This window comes from Trichosurus vulpecula, chromosome 7 (genome assembly GCF_011100635.1).
Source record: "Trichosurus vulpecula isolate mTriVul1 chromosome 7, mTriVul1.pri, whole genome shotgun sequence".
In the NCBI taxonomy this organism is placed as follows: domain Eukaryota; kingdom Metazoa; phylum Chordata; class Mammalia; order Diprotodontia; family Phalangeridae; genus Trichosurus; species Trichosurus vulpecula.
Genome location: NC_050579.1, coordinates 202613348 through 202634437, shown reverse-complemented (window position 1 = coordinate 202634437; position 21090 = coordinate 202613348). Strand labels below are relative to the sequence as shown.

Below are 21090 nucleotides of genomic sequence, written 5' to 3'. Positions count from 1 at the left end.
TACAAACAGACCAAATACAATTCGTAGTTACCAACACCTGAGTTCAGCTGGCAAGCTCGACAATGGCTGGCTCAGAGTCACGTGTCACTACTGCTGCAGCTCAGAGCTCCAAAAAAAAAGAAAGCCAACCCCTGCTTTTGTATAACTTGTTCAGGGTCAAATGTGAGTCACACATGCGACTCACCCACGTGACCTAAAATCATCACAAAAATGCAACTTAAACCCACATGGTCTAAAAGCCTCTGACGTCACAAACATGTCACTCAAACTCATTTTGATTGCCAACACACAAGCTCAGAAGGCTCTATTACAAGTCAGCATTCCATAAGATAATTAGAAGAAGAACACCGAGTGAATAAAAAATGCCTTCGTTTAGTTAATCACACAAAAATTCAGCAGAAATTGTGAAAACTCTAAAAGACAACATGGCTATATTGGAAAAGCAGGGGAAAAAGACAGACAAGGCTGCAGAAGAAGTGTCTAAGTCACTGAAAGCAATGAGGAAATTCTTTGTGGTACAAATGATAAGAAACCACCCAGAGAAGGTGTGACTCAGCTGAAAAACTATATACTAGTAGACTGCTAGTAATCCTCTTAGCTGACCTACAGCTGATAGACTTTAAGGGGAAAAAAGATGTAAACCAGATATTTAAGAACATACTGAGAAGACAGATACTCAAAGTCCTACCGTGGAATAATTAGTACACATCCTTATATCTTATTTATGCTTCTTAAAGTATATGAAGTACCACAGGTTACCTTACATTGAGAGAATGTATCTGATATGAGCAAATTGCCAAAATTGTCCTGTTTTCCAGTCAGTTCAGAGAATTTTTCAAGTGTGTGGAATTGTCTGTGTTTGGCATTGCTTTAGAAGCCTTTGCTACATTTAAGGACTTATTAACAAGACACAAAGGGTTGGTGGTAGAATTCTTAGAACAAAATTATGACACTATTTTTGAAGACTATGAAAAGTTGCTTCTGTCTAAGAATTATGTGACTAAGAGACAATTTTTAAAGCTGCTAGGTGAACTGATTCTAGACCAACACAACTTTGCTATTATGAGAAAGTTGTTATAGTAATTAGGATGGGAATTTTTTGCTGTTCTTTTTTGGAATGCAAAGGCCATCAAGTGCTTTTGATGAGTCCTGCCTTTGTTTGAATGGGGCAGGTAAAGTGGGATCCTTTTGTCTTTTGTTTTGGATGGCTTCTCAGCACTGAGGTAATCAAGTACCTTTGATGAGTCTTGCCATTCAAATGAAATGGCAAGCAGAATGTAGTTTTTGTTTTCTTTGGTTCTGAGTGCTTCTCAGCACTAAGGAATCTTTGTTTGAATGGGGAGTCTTCGATGACCTGCTTATGTCAAGGGAAGTCCAGGTTCACATGAGTTTGAGTCACATGATTGTGATGCCCTTTGACTCTGAAGAAGTATAAATATATATATATACTCAGAGGCTAGCGTTTTGCCTTTGGGGGCACACTCATTGGAAGAGTGTTGGTGATTTGGGCAGATGAGACACTGGAGCCCCTCCAGCTTTGAAAACCCAGATGTTGGTGCCTTGTAACCAGAATGGCCTTTGTTTTCTTTGAATGACTCAGCTTACCTCATTGAGCCTCTGGACACTGTGGCTTGCTCTTCCGGGGCAGAAAGCCCAAAGAGCATTCCAGGAAGCAGACAACTTCCTGTGTGATGAGTCATGGGGCTGGCTGAGGGGAGGTGTTAGCTCCAGAATCTGGTCTACACTAGGGGGAGGGGCCAAGTCAAGAACCAATCGGCCCTGGTCATTCATGCGGTGCTTAATGATGTCAAAAACTCTATAAGAGGGGAGAGGACAGCTTGAACTCTCTCTTTCCTCTTCCGGTTGGTGTGGGAAGCAGCAGCAAGCAAGCGTGACTCTGGGCCAGCCCTTGCTCTCGGGCCGAGCCCAGATGTTGGTAACTATGAATTGTATTGGGTCTGTCTGTTGATATTTGTAATTTGTTTGTATTTTGGTTTTGAGGTTCTGGGTGCTGGTTTGTTTTTCCCCCGAACTAAATGAATGTTTTGAACCTCAGGGTGCTGGTTTTTTCCCCTGAAGTAAGTCAATGAATCTGTATTTGGTCTGTCTCTTGATGCTTGTCTGTATGCTCCCCTGAACTAACTGAATGCTAACTGAATGCTGGCCTTTTCCCCTGAACTAAATGATTGTTGTCTCTATGCTAAGTGAATGCTGGATTAAAGTAAGCTGGTCAACCCCTTCACCGTGCTTTCCATGTTTAAGCAGATAAAAAGAACCTGTGCTTTCCTGGCGTCCCTGCAGCATCCTGGGTGCCGGCTGTGGGGGAGGGATCTTACACCCCCACCGAAGCTGCTAGCTGGGTTGTTAAAACATGCCTCTCTCTCTGGTAACTATGCAGTTCCCTCGTCAGACAGCTAGATGCCCATCTGTTGATTTCTCTCTGTGTTTGTTCTGTTTATATAATTTCTGCTTGAAATTTCTGTTTGCATTCTCTCTGAAGTTCAGGGTGCTGGCTTTCCCCATGGAACTAAGTAAATGATGTATGTATGTTTAATTAAAATAAGATTGTTAACCCCTTAAAGTTATTTTCCTTAGAAAAGCAGATCAAAGAACTTGTGCTAGCTGCCTTCCTGTGTGCTTTTGTTGTTAGTCTTTCACCTCCACAGCAGCTGCTGGCAACATTATTGTTACAAAAGTACATCAGCAAGCCAGAGAATCCAAAGTTAATGATGAATCTTCTCTGAGATTAAAGTCCAAACATTCAGTTTGAGGCATTATGGACATTAAAGACACGAGTCTTTAACGTATTTGTGGCTAGCCCTCACAAAACTCAGCCAATCTTGGAGATTCTGCTAAACAATCAACCAAAGTTAACTGAGTTTCTGAGCACCTTCAACCATTCACCAATGAAAAGAATTATTTGATTAAACAAATCCAAGACTTGAAAAAAGCATCCCCTTAAAGATTTTTACGTAATTTTCTGCTATAGACATTAATTTTCTTTCTTCTGTTTATATGTGTCATTTAAAAAAATTAGTACTTGAGAAGGCATGCACAAGTGCCTATTTTAATTCATTGCTCAGATAAATGGAATATAAAACTTAAAATGGGAAAGTTTAAAAAAAAACAGAATGATATATTATTTTTATTCAAATCTGTGATTATTTATGCCACATTAGCATACTTCTGCATTAGAAACTGACCAGTTTTTGTCCACATACTTGCATCAACTTGTTCTTGCCTTTCCTATCAGTGGCTTTGAGCTGTTGTTTACTGTGACTGCACCAAGCCATCTTCTTTTTCTTTGTACTTCTAGTCCTAACTGATTGACTGCTGTGCACATGTGGACACTGTGAAAGAGCCTAGGCTCTTTTGCTGTGTTTACTTAGGTCAACAGAATTAAGGTCACTAGAGGGCGGGCAAATTCAAAAAGATGGCACCTTAAGTTTTTTTGTTATTCATCTGTTGTTTCTTTCCTGATGTCCTTTGGTTGATTCTAAATAAGTAGTTCCTAACCTTGTAGGGAAATTAATATTCTTTTGCCCTAGCAGAGACGAGCTTTGTCCAGGACTATCTTTTAACCTCCAGCACAGGATTAAGCTGCTCCTGACTATAGTCTAATTATTGCCAGAGCAACCCAACCTGTACTGGGGAGTCTAATGGGACCAACCACAGAGAAAAGTAGGCTTCCATGTGGTCCAGAGGAACCACCAGGGAAGCCTGAAATCTAAGTCATTGTGTCCTGGCTGGTATGTCAAGCAGATGCTGAAGAGCAATTAATCTAGAGTCAAAAGAGGTATCAGTGCTGCTCTGTCCCATTGTCTCATGCTGGGTACACGTTTTTTGTATGTCATATTTTGTGGCTACTGTTCTCATGGACCTCAGAAGTAGGAGTCATTGCCCAGTGATACCTGATGCAAAGGCTTGGGTCCAGAGGTTGCATGGGTATTTTGGTCAGTCATTTTCATAGGGAAATGTACAAGTAGAAAGGAGAGAAAATAAAAGATATGAAAAGATATCTGGAAGGTGGATATGGGCATCTTTCCCTAGTACAACAGAAAGCTATATAATTCTACAGCGAATTCTTTATCAAAAGGCTAGAAAACCTGTGTGATTCTGTGGTCCAATATACTGTTGCATATTAGGGTTATTAGGGATTTAACTTATGCTCTTTAGAAAAGTCATGGATCCTAATAGGTCAGGGTTCATACACACACATGTATGTATATGTATGTGTATATATATGTTGTATAAAATGTATGATATGCGTTGTATAAAATGATATATATCTTACCACTCTTGAATTTTAAAGCTCTATTTACAAGCTATTAAAGGCATGGTTCCTACTCTGAAAAAAAAAAGTCATTAGCGTCTGCCTTTCCATAACCCCTCGAAAATTAACTTTTTTTTTTCTTTTGTCAATGTTGCTAGTTTGCTAGATGTGAACTAAAACCTTGGGATTTTTTTATTAGCTTTCCTCTTTTTAGTAGTAATCTGGAACATTCTTTCATATGGTTGTTAATAGTTTTGAGAGTTTTTTTGTTCACACCTCTGAGTATACATATGTATGTATATATACGAGAATGTTTTAGTCATATATTTCAGGTAGTTGGTATATACATATTGTATATGTTATATACATATGTATGCATGTAACATTAGATAAATCTTTATAAGAGATACAAGATTTTTCCAAGTCATCAATTTCAATTTTTGAAGCTTTTCAATTTCATGTCATTATAATTATCTATCTTATCTCTTTCAATTATCTCTGTCCCTCATTTCTTTAAGGATCCATATCCTGCTCACAGCTATGAAAGGCAGATAACCTATTTCTCTTCTCATGTTGTTATGGAATTTTCTTTAATATTCATGTTATATACCCATTTTTAATTTTTTTCATATTATGATGTAAACCCTGGTCTCAGGTTAATTTCTGCAAGACTACTTTTCAATTTTTCCAGCAGTCCTTAAAGAATCCTTTCCAATGTAATTTATCTTTGGGGACTTATTGGACACTGGACTATTGAGTTCCATTGTTTCTGATTCTCTGTTACCCAGTCTGTTCTACTGATCTGCTACTCCATTTTAAACCCATACCAGATGATTTTGATGATTGCTGATTGCTACTTTACGATATAGTTTGTGGTCTGGAAATGCTATTTCTCTCTCTTTTTAAAAAAAATCTACCTCTGTAAAATATCCTTTTGGTAGTTCAGTACAACATTAAATATGTAAATTAACTTTGGAATAGAGATGATTATTATTATCAAAGCTGTCCATCAACAATCCTATGTTAATTGATATGGACTTCCTACTCTATATTCCTTTGCCCTTCGTTTCTTGCTTCTTCTGTTGGAACCACAGCATTGAATTGTGTGTTACTGCATATGGTGGACAGTTGCTCCTTTCTAAGTGAACCTTTTCCAGATCACCTGATGTTGTTAGTGTTCTCTCCCTCATGAAATTACTTTGTTTTTAGTTGGACCATGCTCCCGTTGTATCCCTTGTTACACTATAAGCTTCTTGAGGGTAAGGACTGCCTTAGTTTTGCCAATTTGATTCAACAAAGGCTTATTAAGTCTCTGCTATGTGCCAGGCACTGCTCAAGGTAAGGGGCTAACAAAGTTAAAAGTGAAATATTTAGTGTCATTTTTATTCTACTAGCATTTTGTATGTAGCAGAGCTTAACAAATATTTGTCTAAATTATTTTGTCTCCAGTTCAAATTAAATCAAATATTAATTTTAAAGTGGTGTTTTTGTTGTTTCCACACTATAGAGGGAATTGCTGTTTAATTGCCTGGTTCGTTATCTTCCACCATGTCCTCCTATTTCTGTCGTCTTGGGTTGTGTGTGTATTGGACTGAATTCAGACACTGGAAAAAGAACCTGCTATATTGGCTAGTCAGAGCCTTATGGAGTTCCCTGTAGTGTTGTTCCTCATTATCTGAGATCTTCATATTCACCATAAGCCAAAATACATGAATAAGTAAATCTAGACTTAAAATCATCCATAGTTCCCTGCATTTAAATGCTTTCTTACTCCTCATCTATCCTGTTCTAGTGGAAGAAGGGTTATTTGTGTCTGTCTGCCATGATTTTAAAAGGGTCAAAAATGGACTTTCATCCCTTAGGAATGTTTCCATTCATTCACTAAATTTGAATGAATTGCTTGCAAATAACTATGATAAACAAACCACTCCCCGAGTGTGGTTTAACTATTTCGCAATGGTTTTCCATCTGCTGAGGACCAAACTGAGTTGATCTTTAATATACCATTGAACTTATGGTTGTTTTCTATTTTTTTAAATAAATTGATGTTGAAACTTGAGGGTGAAGGATTTCAACTTTCGAACAGTGGCTACTATTGAGAAGAGAATTTGTGAGTTTTCTGAGTCTGAAAGAGATTCAGAATTACTGAGTATGATGGTTCCCAAACCCCTCTAATTAAAGTTTCTCCCCCTTAAGTATTCCAAGTCCCCACTCTGACACACATGCTGGCTATATGACTCTGAGTAACTTACTTTATATTTCCAGTGCCATGACAACTCTGTAAGACTATGTTACAGAGCAGTAGCTGATTTACTCAGGTAGAAGGAGCTTCCTCATTGGGCATTCCCTATACCATTGAAATTCAAGGTGCAGTCCAAAAAGGAAAATGGTCTAATCATTGTTCATGAGCACAAAACATTGTACTTTTAAGATTCTGGTCAAAGTAGCATGAGATGAAAGGTAGAGGAACATGATTTGAAGAAGGAAATCCTTATTAATGAACATAGGGTAGTAGGTGGAAAGCCATAAGTAATCATCTGTCATCATCAATTACCATCATCATCATTTTCTAAAACTATATGGAATTGTATAAACTTAAAGCACCATCATGATGTAAATTATTTCCTTCCTTTTCTCTTTCAGTATAGAGCACTGTTTCATTATCTCCGTCTTATGGATGAAGAATCTGAAGCCCAATGGTAGCATGGTGGAGGTAAGCAATGGAATAAAACCCATCAGGTATTTTAACTAGTACTCTGCCTTCTTATTCCACTAAGACAAAATTTCATACAACTAGAGTATAAAGAATAGGGCAGCTAGGTGGCACAGTGGATAAAGACCCAGGGTTGAAGTCAGGAAGACTCATCTTCATGAGTTCCAATCTGGCCTCAGATGCTTACTAGCTGTGTGATCCTGAGTAAGTCACTTAACCCTGTTTGCCTCAGTTTCTTCATTTGTAAAATGAGCTGGAGAAGGAAATGGCAAACCACTCCAGTACCCTTGGCCAAGAAAACCCTAAATGGACTCATGAAGAGTTGTACATGACTGAAACAACTGAACAACAATGGAGTGTGAGAAGAGTTCAAGAGAAGGAATCAAGTAGACTCTATTCCTCAGAAAAGTGGCATGACTATGGTGGTCTAGAGTCCCCAAGGAGCATTTATTTTGTGTATGAATTCTTGTGCTTTGATAAAAATACTTCATTCATACAAAGAGAAACCAGCAGGGTCTATCCTACCTATGATTCCACTGAACGTCCAGAGTGTCCGCAGCAGTATTTGAAAATTGATAGTTCTAGCATTTTTAACACTAGTAGCAAACTGGCTTGAGCTGAATTAAGTGACATGAGTACAGTTTATTCATATTTTCCAGTCCTGGCTAAATTGTAAGCTCTTCAAGGACAGAGACTGATTTACTTTTGTGTTGGTATCACTAGAGATTAGCTGAATGCCTGGCACATATTAAGAACTTAATGAATGTTTGTGGATTGGCTTATTAAAAAAGGTTTCTTCTTTGTTCTAATTGTCAACAACATTGTTCTCTACAACACTTTCCCATCTATTCCCTATTCATTTGCAGTTCCTCCTAACAAAACTCTCCATTTTGCCATTATGCTTGATTCATAGAAAAGCAAGAGAACCTGGTGATCAGAGAATCATTGTCTTGAAAAATATGCTGAATAATTTAGATTTATAAGACAGGAAATAGGAAGGTATTATTTGTATTTGAGTGGGAAAATAATATAATAAAGCTAGTGTAAAATCTAATAGGTAGGATAGAGAATAAAACAGGAAGAAAGGTATTAAATATCTCTGAAGATAATACCTTTAAAGCCTGAAGGGAACTTACGGGTCATTGAATCCAATCCCCTCCTTTTATAAATGAGAAGAAAAAGTTAACTGACTTGTCCAATGTTCCAAAAGTAATAAGTAGAAGAGCTGGAATGTGAACAGAAATCCTTAGATTCTTGCTATTTCCACTCTGTCTCATAGGAAAGGATGATAGTAAAGCAATTCCTGGAAACATTGCAAAGGCATAAGAGGCAGGGTAAATGAATATGCATTCATTGGCTGGATAAAGTAGTATACACAGAAGGTGATAAGTGCACATGTTAACAATGACTATTGAATGAATGCAGAACAAAGCCAATACTTTCTGCCATATTTGCCACTGAGAAGCAGTCATAAATTGATCTTCTGGGAGCATTTTGGATTCTTAAATCATTTGAGCACAAAAAAGCACTTCCCCTGTCCATCCATTAAGATAGTTGTATACCTTTTCATTTGACTAAGTAGTATCACAGTGTTTCATTTCAGATTTGGGAGGCATGACTAATGCTCTTCCAAAAAGTCTTCCTTGATCCTCCCAGGTAAAGGTGCTCTCTCACACTGATGAACTAGCCAGCATTCTGTTTCTTTCATATTGTGCTCTCACATGATATTCCCTTGTTCAGTTCAATCTCATTGTGAGGCAGTGTGGATTGAATGCTGAGCTTAGAGTCAATAAAACCTGAGTTTGAATCCCTCCTCAAATACTAGCTGTGTGACCTTGGGCAAGTGACCTCAGCTCTCTTGGTCTGTTTGCTCATTGGTAAAATAAGAACATTACATTACTTAGCCTCTGGAGTCCTTTCCATTTAGGATTCTGTGATCTCTAAGATACTTTCTAGCATTAAATCTATAATCTATGATTTAACAAAATATGTATTAGATCATATGGCTCCTCTCCCCTCCTAAATTCTGTGAAGGCAGAGATTGTTTCTTCTTGGTATTCCCCTTCAGTGTCTAGCACAATCCTTTATACATGGTAATAATTAGTTTCCCCCCTTTTTACTACCTTGTTTTAATCTGTGGATGTGGGAAACTCTCAGTGTGGAAATTCCCTCCAATGATTCAGATTGGCTGCTCTTTCTGTGACTTAGAGTCTAAAAGATTTTCTAGGGATCCAAAAAGTTAAGTGATTTGTCTGTGGTCACAAAGCCAGTATGTCACTAGGACAAGCTTTCAATTTAGGTCTTCCTGTCTCAAAGGACAGCTCTCTATCTTCTATGTCACTATACTAATAACTACTAATAATAACGGCAGCAGTAATAATAGTAGTAGCTGCTATTTACATAATACTTTGAGGTTTGCAAAAAGGCTTTTGCATCGATTATTTCATTCAGAAGAGTTGTTAATCAGTAACGATTTGTTTAATTGAATTGCACTAATAAAATTGAATAACTCAACCATACATTAGTAACATTGCTTTTAGGGGAAATTACTTAAACATTGGAATGAAAGTGCTACCAGGGTTCCAAAAGTAATAGACTACAAACTGCAGAAACAGAAATTGAGGACTGAATGACCCTTTTCTCTAGTTTATAGTACCATCAACACTTTGTCAAAATTTCTTTTTATCTCTGTAGTCCAAATTGTCCTCCTGGCTTGGTCAAGAAACTGGAATCTTCACCAATTGTGAGAACATTAGTAGACTTTTACTCATCGCCTTAGAGTGAAATGGAAAAAAAAAGATCTGCAATCATTCATACTAGAAAAATATTTTCTTTCAGTCAACAAGCTTTGGGGTAATTGTTCCAGCCACAAGTAGTCAAAACTCTATTGCTGAATGATGCAAGATATTTTTGAAAAAGAAAAGGTCTATATGTGTTATTGCATAACCTTCACACCACTGTTCTCAGCATGCTCCAAACTCCCTAATTTACATTGGGAAATATGGAACTCAACCATGAAATAAATAATTAAAAGTTTCACTTAAGGCTTTCTTTTTACTTTCAGCATGGAAGTATAGCCTGAGTAGCTGAAATGTCAAACTCTTCAACTTTATCAGATACCTTTGGCAAGATGCCATAAGAGGAACTTTCAAAGTGAGTGAAAAAAAATGGTTTCTTCTATGAATTGTTTTCCCCTTTTCATTCTCAACCTTTTATTATTCATATCTAGAACACAGCAGTAGAATTACAGGCACTAGGGAGGTCATCTAGTGCAAGAAAGCCCCAAATGGGGTCACGGAGAGTCAGACACGATTGAAAAAAATGACTGTGCAACAAAAATTCTGAGGGTAGAGAATGTTATTTTTCATCTTTACATAATTAGCTTCTAACATAGGACATTCATTCCCACCCCCTCCACCTGTGATCACAAAGGACCTAGAGAGGAAACTTTGTGCAATGATGCAGATTAGCAATACCTCTGCCCCCTACAGTCTTAGAGTGTTGCTTGGGGCATTGAGATTGACAAATTCATCAGTCAACAAGTATTTGTTAATTGTCTTCTGTATGCTAGGAACTATGTTAGGTGCTGAAGATACAGGTACAAAGAATGAAACAATCCCTAAGGAGCTTGGAGCTTACATCCTAAAAGAATATAAACATATAGTTGTAAATATATAAAAGTAAATATAAAATTTGATCTATATGCATAAACACACACACATATAAACATTGTATATGCACATATACATATACATATTCATATTTGTACACATACATACATATATACCCTTTGCCTGGTCTTGAAGCCAGGCTTATCAGGGTTTAAGGTCTGAGGCATACTGACTATGTAACCCCTGGCAAGTCATTTATCCTCCCTGTGCTCTAGGCAACAGTGCAAACTGCATTAGTAAAAGTGGCCCCTCATCTGGGAGCTGCCTATACTAAATACAAAATTGTTAAACACATATGTACGCAAAGTTGTTAAAAGACTTTCCCTGGGTTCAAAGCCACTGTATAGCAGAGGCAGGACATGTATCCAAGTCATTCTGATTTTAAGTCTTCCTTCCTAGTCTCTGTCTACCCAATGTTCTGCCTAGCTGTCTCTAGTGGTGCAGTAGATAGACATCTGTACTTAGAGTTAGGAGGACTGACATTCAAATCTGGCCTTATTCATTTACTAGTTATGTGACTGTATGCCTTAATTTTTTTTGCCTGCCTCAGTTTCCTCACCTAAATAATAATAAATAAATAATAGCACCTAACTCCCAGGGTTGCTGTGAGGATAAAATGACATATTATTTGTAAAATGCACTTCACAAACCTTAAAGCACTGTATAAATGTGAGCTCTTATTTTTCTTAGCAGGAGGCTTTTTTGTTGTTGCTTTCATTCTGATTGTCAGTGCACAGGACTCAGAACAAACATAATCTAGGCTTCCCAAACTATGCACATCTAGAGAGAAGCATATTCCCAGCTTGTATCACAGCTTCTGAACTCTCCTTAAACAGCATCCACTGTTTTCACTTTTGGAATAGGGCCAAATGTACAGGAAAACTACTAAATATAGGGCCAATATATGGTGAGAGATATGTATATGTACTTACATGTACCTATGTGTATATACACATATATATTTCTCACCATATACTGACCCCCTCTAAGAGTATGCTTTGACACAATAGAGACAAAAAGCACAGTCTTGAAATATAAAATCATTATTACACTAAGGGTGGCACCAGCTAGACATGTTTTTAGTTTCTCTATAATTTCAGGTACATGCTCAACCTTAATTAAATTCTTTAACCTCTCTCTGCCTGTGTTTCAATTTCCTCATCTGTAAAGCAAAGGAGTTGAACTATATGGCCTCTGAGGACTCTTCTAGCTCAAAATTTATGACACTTCTATATCTATCTATGTCTGTCTGTCTGTCTCTATATGACTTTCCCAGGGTCACACAGCTAGTGTCTGAGGTTGAATTTGCACTCTGTTCTTTCTTACTCCAAATCCAGCACTCTTTCCACTGTGCACCTGGCTTCCCACCTCTCTCTCTCTCTCTCTCTCTCTCTCTCTCTCTCTCTCTCTCTCTATATATATATATATATATATATATATATATACACATACATATATGTATGTATGTATATGTACATACGTATGTATGCATGTATGTGTATATGTATACATGTATATGTAGAGAGAAGGAGAAGAAGAAGAAGAAGAGGCAGACAATGAAGAAGAAGAAAGAGGAGGAGGAGGAGGAGGAGAAGAAGAAGAAGAAGAAGAAGAAGAAGAAGAAGAAGAAGAAGAAGAAGAAGAAGAAGAAGAAGAAGAAGAAGAAGAAGAAAAGAAAAGAAATGGTGACTCCCTCCCTCAGAGCACCTTTACTTAAGAAAAAGACTATCAAATGGGGAAAATCAGTTTGAATGGTACAACCCCAATCCCACCCCTTCCCCCACACCCCACTGTTTTCTGACATGCTGGATTGGCATAATTGAGTTGAGTAGTTAAGTTCCCTATTTCTCTGCTCTTCATTCCTCACTCTTTATTAGGTAATTTAATAAAAATTCTCATGCTACTGGTCCTATTGATAACAGGGCAGTCTCTCATAGGTGTCATACTGGCTCTTTGTCTCAAAAAATCTATGATGCCTGAGATGCTCTCATCCTTGGAATGGAGTATGGATCTCCCCCAACCCAATGTTCCACCCACTGTGGGCATGCAAACTGTTGTTTTCCTCCTCTTCTTGTGAGCATAGCAAAAAAGTTTGGTAAAGCTAACTCACACTTATCATGTGAACTTTCTGAACTACAAAGCCTCTACTCCAAAGGACATCAAAAAAGGAAATCATGTCCCCTGGAAAAAAGAAGTGCTACATTTCTCTGAGGACCAATGTGGTAATAGTGCTGATGATCCAAACTGCTGAATCAATGCTTGTTTTCTGTAACTATACCTGATGTCTCTCCCTCTTACTTTCCTACAACATAAGGTTCTCTAAGATAAGATGTACTTAGTACAGGGGCAAGAGATTGAGATTAAGATGCCCATACATGAGATAACAATTGTAGTTGAGTGCAAAACGTAATTAAATTAAACCTAGTCTACCATGAAAATAAATTTAGATTATCTGAGCATATGATGGTGTCACATACTTTCATACATACCATTTATTAACCATTTCTTAATCCATGAGCACTCATTTTGTTTTCAATTTGTTTTTGCTATCATAAAATGTGCTGCTAAAACATTTGGCTATAAATGAAATGTTTCTTTCTGGTTTTAATCTGTTTGGTCACTTATATAAAGGGTTTGCTGACTTTGCTCATTAAACACAGCTTATCATCACCGTGCAAAACAGTTTAGAGGACTTAAATGAGGTAAGCTCTGAGATGGTCTCATTTATGTCACATAATGGCTGTGTGACCCTGGGCAAGTCACTTAACCTCTCAATGTCCCAGGTAACTAAGACTAGTCTTCATTAACTTATTAATTAATCTATAAATTTATAAATTGATTTATTTAATTAATTCAGGTCTTCATTAATTAATTAACCATTAATGAATAAATTAATTTTCATTCATCTTCATTTCCTAATAAAGGTGTGCTAATCTTCCTTAGCAAAGGGAGTGTCCTTTCTAGGGGTTCCCTATACTCAAGTAATTATATGATCAGCTCTTCCCCCCACCTCCAAATCATCATCATCATTAATAAAAACAACTGACTTCATAGGTAGAGAGCCAGCTGGAAGAACTTGTACTCCTATCTAATGAAGGCTAAAGGTCACACAAACACATACATTTTTCTTTCTTCACCGATTTCCACAAAAGCGTGACAAACTTACCTACCGTGTATTCAATGAATCATCAAATACCATACCAAAACATCTGGCAGATTTATCCTCAGTTACCAGCCTAATATTAAAACTCCAATCATGAAGCATATGTTTCATATTTCTTAGAACAACTTTGGTATAAGGGCAAGATTAAAAAAAAAAAGGTGTTCTCCTTCTCTCCCCACCCCAGTTCTCTCAAGTGTGTGTATACGTAGGTAGGAACAGACTCATTAAAAATAACATTTTATATTGAACTTTTCCATTTTCTTCCCTATCCAGTGATAGTGCTGTGATAAGTGAACTCAGTTGTCTAGTGTAAATACATCTACGTGCTAATGTGTCCCATCCAGGGTCCCTTCCACAATTCTAGACATTTACTGTTTTGGTTGCTGCTGGCCTTGTGTGCATGCACATCTGCTGACTTAGCATGCTGTTTTCATTTGTCCACTCCTCTGGGCTCAGGCATTCAGGCACTATACTAGACACGCACTCTAGGAATGTTGTGACCTACATACAGTGTATATGGTTTACATTTTCAGTAACTGGGCAGCCATTTAATTGTCTGACTCAATCACAGTCATCAAGATTCAGGCGGCCAACTCCCCAAACACCTCACTGAAAATGGACCTCTCAATATCAAGCCAAATTCCCCAGGGGGGAAGCCAGGTCAGTAGATTAACTGCTGAAGGACATATGTTTCAGTCTGTCTTGGGGAAGAATCCTTGTTCCCCACCCACACACACCCCACCTCTTTGCGTCCAACTTCAATTCTCTCGATCTGGTCAAAATCTAGGAGCATTGGTGTAATTGAGTTTGACTCACAGCAAAATGAGGATCCTAATTTGGGCAACTGTTTCTTAGGCAAAGCCAAGAGAAATATTGCCCAGTAGGAGGAACTGCAATAAAGCTAGGTTTTGATTTGTTTGGAAAAGCATATATTTTTCAAGCAATACTAATATGCAAGGAATTTTACAAAAGTCATCATCTCAAGATGTGAAGGGGGAGGGTTCTCTTAGAGCCCTGGCTCTAGATGACGCTATTACATATCCCTTATGGTTAACTGGAAGAAGACTGCATTGGCCAAGTGACTCCTTCTTTATCCTACTAAGCTGCCTTCTGACCACAGGATGCCTTAGATGCTCAGATGCTCTTTTAGGGATATGCTAAGTCTGTGGAACTTACCCTGTTAGGAAATGGAGGGAGGAGACAAGAAACAGAATTCTTGGTGGAGCTGTTAAACCAGAGCAACTCATCCACTATCCTAGGCACCCAGACACACACACACACACAGACATATCCATCCACACACACACACACACACACACACAAACACATCCATATACACACACAAACATGCATAGAAACACATCCACACATACACAAACACATCCATAAATACCTACACAGACACACACAGACACACACACAAGGCTCAGGCAAAGAAATGGAGTGATTCTGTAATATCCTTTTAGTGACTTCCTCTCCCCCAGTAATAGAGATTCTTCCAGCATATAAATTAACTGCTCACCCACTTGCTTATAGCTTCTAACCCCTAAGGATAAACAAATAAGTCTAGACAGAAAAGTCTAGTTAAAGTCTCTAAAATTGCTTTAAAAAAACAGATACAGATAACAATATTTAATTATAATTGGCTTCATGTGTAATCTGATAGATTTTATTTTTTGCATTTAAAAATATTATTCTAAGAGGAGGCCCATAGGTTTTAATAGATTGCCAAAGGAATCCATGATGGAAAAAAAAATCATAAAGGTAAAGAACTCAAACTCCAAATAGAAAAGTTCCTATTCTCTGAACACTCCTAAATGTTAATTATGAAAGAAATGGTCATGACATGCTCAACTCCTATGAGGTATATTCTCTTAGTCGCTGAGGACTTAAGAAGTTCTAGAAAGGAGTGCAAATCTGATAATACTTTGTCTATAAGCCTTTATGACTTCACTGATAGGAAGGAGGCCTGTGTAAAGGAATTGTTCTTGGAAAGGTCTAATTACTTTTTTTTCCTTCCAACGTCTTATCCATAACGGATATCTTAAATATTCTAAGTATGTCCCCATAAAGTTCACTGAGTATGGCAGTGGAGACTTCTCCCAAGGTGAAAGCGCTCTTCCCCTACTACCTCTCCCTAAGCTTTGTGTCCTATCTAGTTTACCACTTCATAATTTTTAATTGTCTTTATCCTTCCTTTTAGGTATAGCACCACCTCTGAAATACTTTGTCAAGCAGTATACACATTTATGGGTTAGGTCTGCAAAGGGCCGCTCCTACCTTGGGGTCTAGAGACAACCCTAGGGTTCTGAACTTCTTAATCTATGGCTGAGCATGAGTATGCTCAGTCATTAATAATCTCCCTTTCATCCTCTACTTCTTTTCTCCTTTTTATCAGCTTCTTATGTTTAAGAAAAACTGACTGTCTCCAGGAGGCACTGAAAAGATCAAGGGTGGGTAACCTGCATGTGGCCTTCTAGGTCCTCGTGTATGACCCTTTGACTGAATCCAAACTTCACAGAATAAATGCTCTTAATAAAAGGATTTGTTCTGTAAAACTTGGACTCAGTCAAAAAGCCACACCCAAGGACCTAGATGGTGACATGTGGCCTAATTCTTTCCTTTGCCTCCTTTCCTGAAGGCTCTCTTTTTCCTGAAAGGTTGCAGAAATTAGTTGCCCTTTACTGTCTCATCTTTGATTTGTTAAGGGTACATCATATATTCCCATCTTTTTTTTAACCCTTTCTCTGTTTGCTCCCCACTCCCACCATTCTTCAATTTAGTCCCCATCCACAAAAAAACAACATTGGTTCACTAGTAGGTAGGGTGTTGTGACATTTAGTCTGTAGTGTTGTAAGCCTGTTTGGCCACCATCACTTCTTTTTGACTTTGACTTTCACCCTTGTCTCCTTGTATGCTTTTAGAAAGAAATATCTAGAGTGGAGAAGACAAGATGGAAGAGAGAAGCCAGGAAATTGCCTGAGCTTTTCCCAGCTTCCCTCAGACATGACGTTAAATCAAGCCTTTAAATGGACAACTTTATGGTTTTTTTTCTTTTTATTTGCTTCTATTTTTGTTGTTAACCTCATAAATATATTTCTCTTTTTAGTTTTTCTGTTGTAATTTATTTCATTACCTATGACTTCCTTTTTCATTGGAAATGTCTACCTTTCATGTATTTTCTTATCTGGGGTGTTTACAAAGCAAATAATTTGTTCAAGGCTGGTTTTCTTTGTAGGAATACTTCAAATGCCTCTTTTGTTGAATTCCATCATTTTTCATTAATAGTTAGTTTTGGGTTTGGAGGGTATGTCACCTTGGGTTGCATCTTGATCTCCCTTGCTCTTTAGAACCCATTAATCTATTTCCTTTTGTAGTTTCTGATAGGTGCAAAATAGGCCAGTATTATTTGAATTTCCTTGTCTTTGTAATTAAAGATCTTTCTCCAGGCAATGTTGTTAGTCATTGGAACTATTAAATTTAACTACTATGTGTTTTTTAGTTTGCAGCATAGTTTTTTGTTTTGTTTTGTCTTGTTTTAAATAGAGGCAAACTATGGATTCTTTCAAGTAGTACTTTGTTTTCTGTGTTCAGAAGTGCCGGGCAATTTTCTTGCATTTGGTGTTCAGATTTTTTGACTTATTTTTCTTCTGGTAGACCTATAAGCCTTAAGTTGTTTCAATACATTTTATCTGAATGATAAATATACTTTGCTTGAATAGAGTTCTTGTTTCTTTTAATATTATTACTTTCTGTTTCTCTTCTTCCAGATTGTCATTCACTTCCATGTATTTCAATTTCTAACCATTTGTTCTCTCTTTTGTTTCTTTGGTGAGGTTTGCCAGTATAGTTTCAAGTTTTTCTATTCTGCTAATTATTTCTGATGTGTGTGCCATAAATTTTGCCTCCACAGTTCTTATTTGCTTCTTAAACCATTTAGAAATACTGCACTGTGGCTCCATGCTTACTTGAGAATCCACAAAATCCTCATCCTGTTCATATGTTGATTCACTTTTTCTTTGTCTTGTAATGTTTATTTATAGGTATCTGGAGTCATTTAAATGATCTAGAGGACATCTTCTTTTCTGTTAATAATATTTTCCATGTTGGTTTTTCTGCTTATGCTTAAAGTCTTTAATTGAGTTTTCTTCCTCCTGAAATATTTGTAACTTCAGCCCTTTTCCCTGATATTTCTTTATTGCTCACTTTGATTCATTCCCCTTTGATGAATATTTCCCTGGAGACAAATTCACATGCTGGGCAATTTACATTTCACCAGCCTTATTCTCTTCCACAAGTAACTTATTTGGGGGAAAGAATTGGCCCCAGATTGTTATCAGTACCCTTTTGATTCCTACCTGGTGGATCCCCACACATACCAATGCCCTGCCCTAATTCTTTCTGTTCTTGTGTTTTCTAGCTGAATATTGTTGCAGCAAAGAGCAGTGATATGCTGTGGTCCAAGCCACAGCAAAGTTCTACCTTTTGCTTTCCTGTGGCATGAGGGTGGAGGTGGGCAGTCGGGAGTAGAGTTCAGTTCTACTTCAGCCTCTGGGTCCACTCTTGTGGCCATAGCACAGAGTTGGTGGAAGATCCTGGATGAGCATGTTAGGGACAAGAGATTAGCCTTCTCTGATGTTAGTTCATGGGTTTGTTACTTCGTTAGTTTCTTGGTGCACATTATTTTTATTTTGAAAAGGTTTGATAGGTTATAAAGATGAGAAGTGTCTAGGCCTCCATCTTACTGTGTTTTATATGATCTTAGAAGTCTGCTCCTTTTCAACGTCCCCCTAACACTCCGGACCAGGAGGAAGAGATGATATTCTCCTTACCTCTCACGGTTATTTCCAGAACACATCCTTGGTGCCATCACTCAGCATCTTCTTCTTCTTTGAAGTTCACATTATCTCTCTAAATAATCCAGTCCAAATCTTAATTGCTGTCATCTCCAGCTTCCTAATCATTTCCCCTTCTTTCTCAAGAAGTCCAGTACCTGGCTTCTGGTTTTTATCTCAAACTCAAACTCTGTCCTTCTGCATATATTTTGATGTTCCCTCAAACATTCTTGTCTCTGGCCTCTGAATTAATCAGCTTCCTAAGCTTCCTTAATATATGAAACACATGAAATGTATATACAGACAAACTTTAAAAAATATCTATACCTACTGCCTTTCCTTTCTCTATCTGTCTTTCTTCTCTGTCTCTCTTTTCTTTGACAATCTAGTTTCTGACCTTATTACTCAACTGAAATTGTTCTCTCCAAAGTTTCTCCAAAGTTAACAGTGATCTCTGAATTGTCAATCTGATCGTGTTTTCTTCCCCCAGTCTTAATTCTTCTTGATGTATTTGCAGTTGACCCCGTTGATCATCTCTTCTTTTGGATACTCTTTCATCTCTGAGTTTTTATGATACTACTCTCTCCTGATACTTCTCTCTGTCTGTCCCTTCCAGTTCAGCGACCAACTAGACCCCTGCTGACTATGAATCAGTTATATTACATTTCACCCTTTCTCCAAGATTCTGAATATCCTTAAGAGGATTGGGGGTTTTCTAGTCTCTCTACTGATGTAGTTTGGGGTGCTGGGAACCCCAAAATGTAAGGGTATAGGAGAAGTCTGCCTGGAAAGAATTCACAGTCAAGACCTCCTTCAGTCAAGGTAGGAAGGTCTATTGTAACACCTATAGAAGTAGGCAGAATTCTTAGGGAATCTACAACTTAACGGGGGTGAGACTGATGCTTACATACAATAAGGGCAATGGAAGGATCTGGATGCGATTAAGGAGTGGTCAGTAGATGCTAGTAGTCTGGGATGGGTCAAGAATGACAGCTAAAGAAATGTCAATAAGTTAATTAAGTGATCTAGATTGCCTGGGGTGGGCCAGGTGCCTTGGGCAAAATGCCAGTTATCTGGACTACTGAAATATATGGGAAAATTCAGGGACTGGGTTGCATTTAAAGACATGGTCTTTTCCAGATCCCATCACCCTGGCACAACCATTGGCTCAAGCTAGCACCAATTGTATAATTGTAATCACCCCATTTCAGAAATTCTCTGCACCGTAGTTCCATTTAACCACTTAGCAGTTGGATTACTTTTACAAAGGAATATATATTTCTTAGATATGGTAAAAAAAAAAACCTATATATCAGGGCAGCTGGGTGGCACAGTGAATAGAGCACCAACTGTGAAGTCAGGAGGACCTGAGTTCAAATCCAGCCTCAGATACTTGACACTTACTAGCTGTGTGACCTTGAGCAAGTCATTTAGCCCCAATTGCCTGGCCCTCCCCCCTCAAAAAAAAGAATATCTATATATCTCTATCTATCTATCTGTCTTCTACACTGATATCTGGGGGGGGGCATAATCCCTCCCCACTGCCCACCCCCCCTACATTATACCACTTCATTCTCTGGAGAGGGAAGGTAGATTAGGTTTACAATTTAACTTCATTCCTAGGTAGTGTGGTTTCACCAAAATCCAAATCCAGAGTGCCACCCCACCTCCAGCTCCCCACCACAGGCTCAAATCCCAGTTTACTGGTTTCTCAGGGTTTTCCTGCTGGCCTAGCAGCAACATATAGCCTGGAATCCATGGCTCAAGCTCTTGGATCTGGATACTCTACCACTTGTACCTAAAACTGAAAAGGACAAATGAAACAGACCAAAACCCCAAGTTCTTGGGGCCCAGAGGAACTAAAAGGGGGAGGAGAAGAAATAGGAACCTTCCCCCTCCCTCTCAGCTCAGTGCATGGAGCTTAAGTTTTGGATGAACAGAACATTTACCCCCAGAGGCTGTGGAGGTGGGGAGAGCAAGAAAGAGAGAGACAAAGATGGGGAGAGACAGAAACAGAGAGAGAGACAGAGACAGAAACAGAGATAGATGAGAGAGAAAGAGAGAGAGGGGAGGGAGGGAGGGAGGGAGAGAGAGAGAGAGAGAGAGAGACAGAGAGAGAGACAGAGAGAGACAGAGACAGAGAGAAAGACAGAGAGACAGAAGGGGAGAGAGAACCAGAGACTGAAAACAGAGACATAGAGACAGGGATTGTTCCAGACTGTGGTTTTAAAGATATATCTTGTTCCAGCTCTGCAGCTAATAGGAAGAGATTGCTCCCACACATGGGTGAGGAATAATGAATATCCTCTCCCAGAGACAGATTCCTACCATATCTTCCTTGGGTGCGTCTATCTTTAGCCATGCACAGCATAGCCCTGTTACTAGAGTTTCTTTTGCTGGTTCCTCTTCCACATCATACACCCCAACTATGGGCA

The 21090-nt window shown here is 38.3% G+C and overlaps 1 pseudogene; it reads left to right on the top strand.

Annotated features, from left to right (window-relative positions):
• Window positions 1-362: 362 nt before the first annotated feature.
• Window positions 363-2962, top strand: LOC118858545 (annotated as a pseudogene).
• The last annotated feature ends 18128 nt before the right edge of the window (window positions 2963-21090 follow it).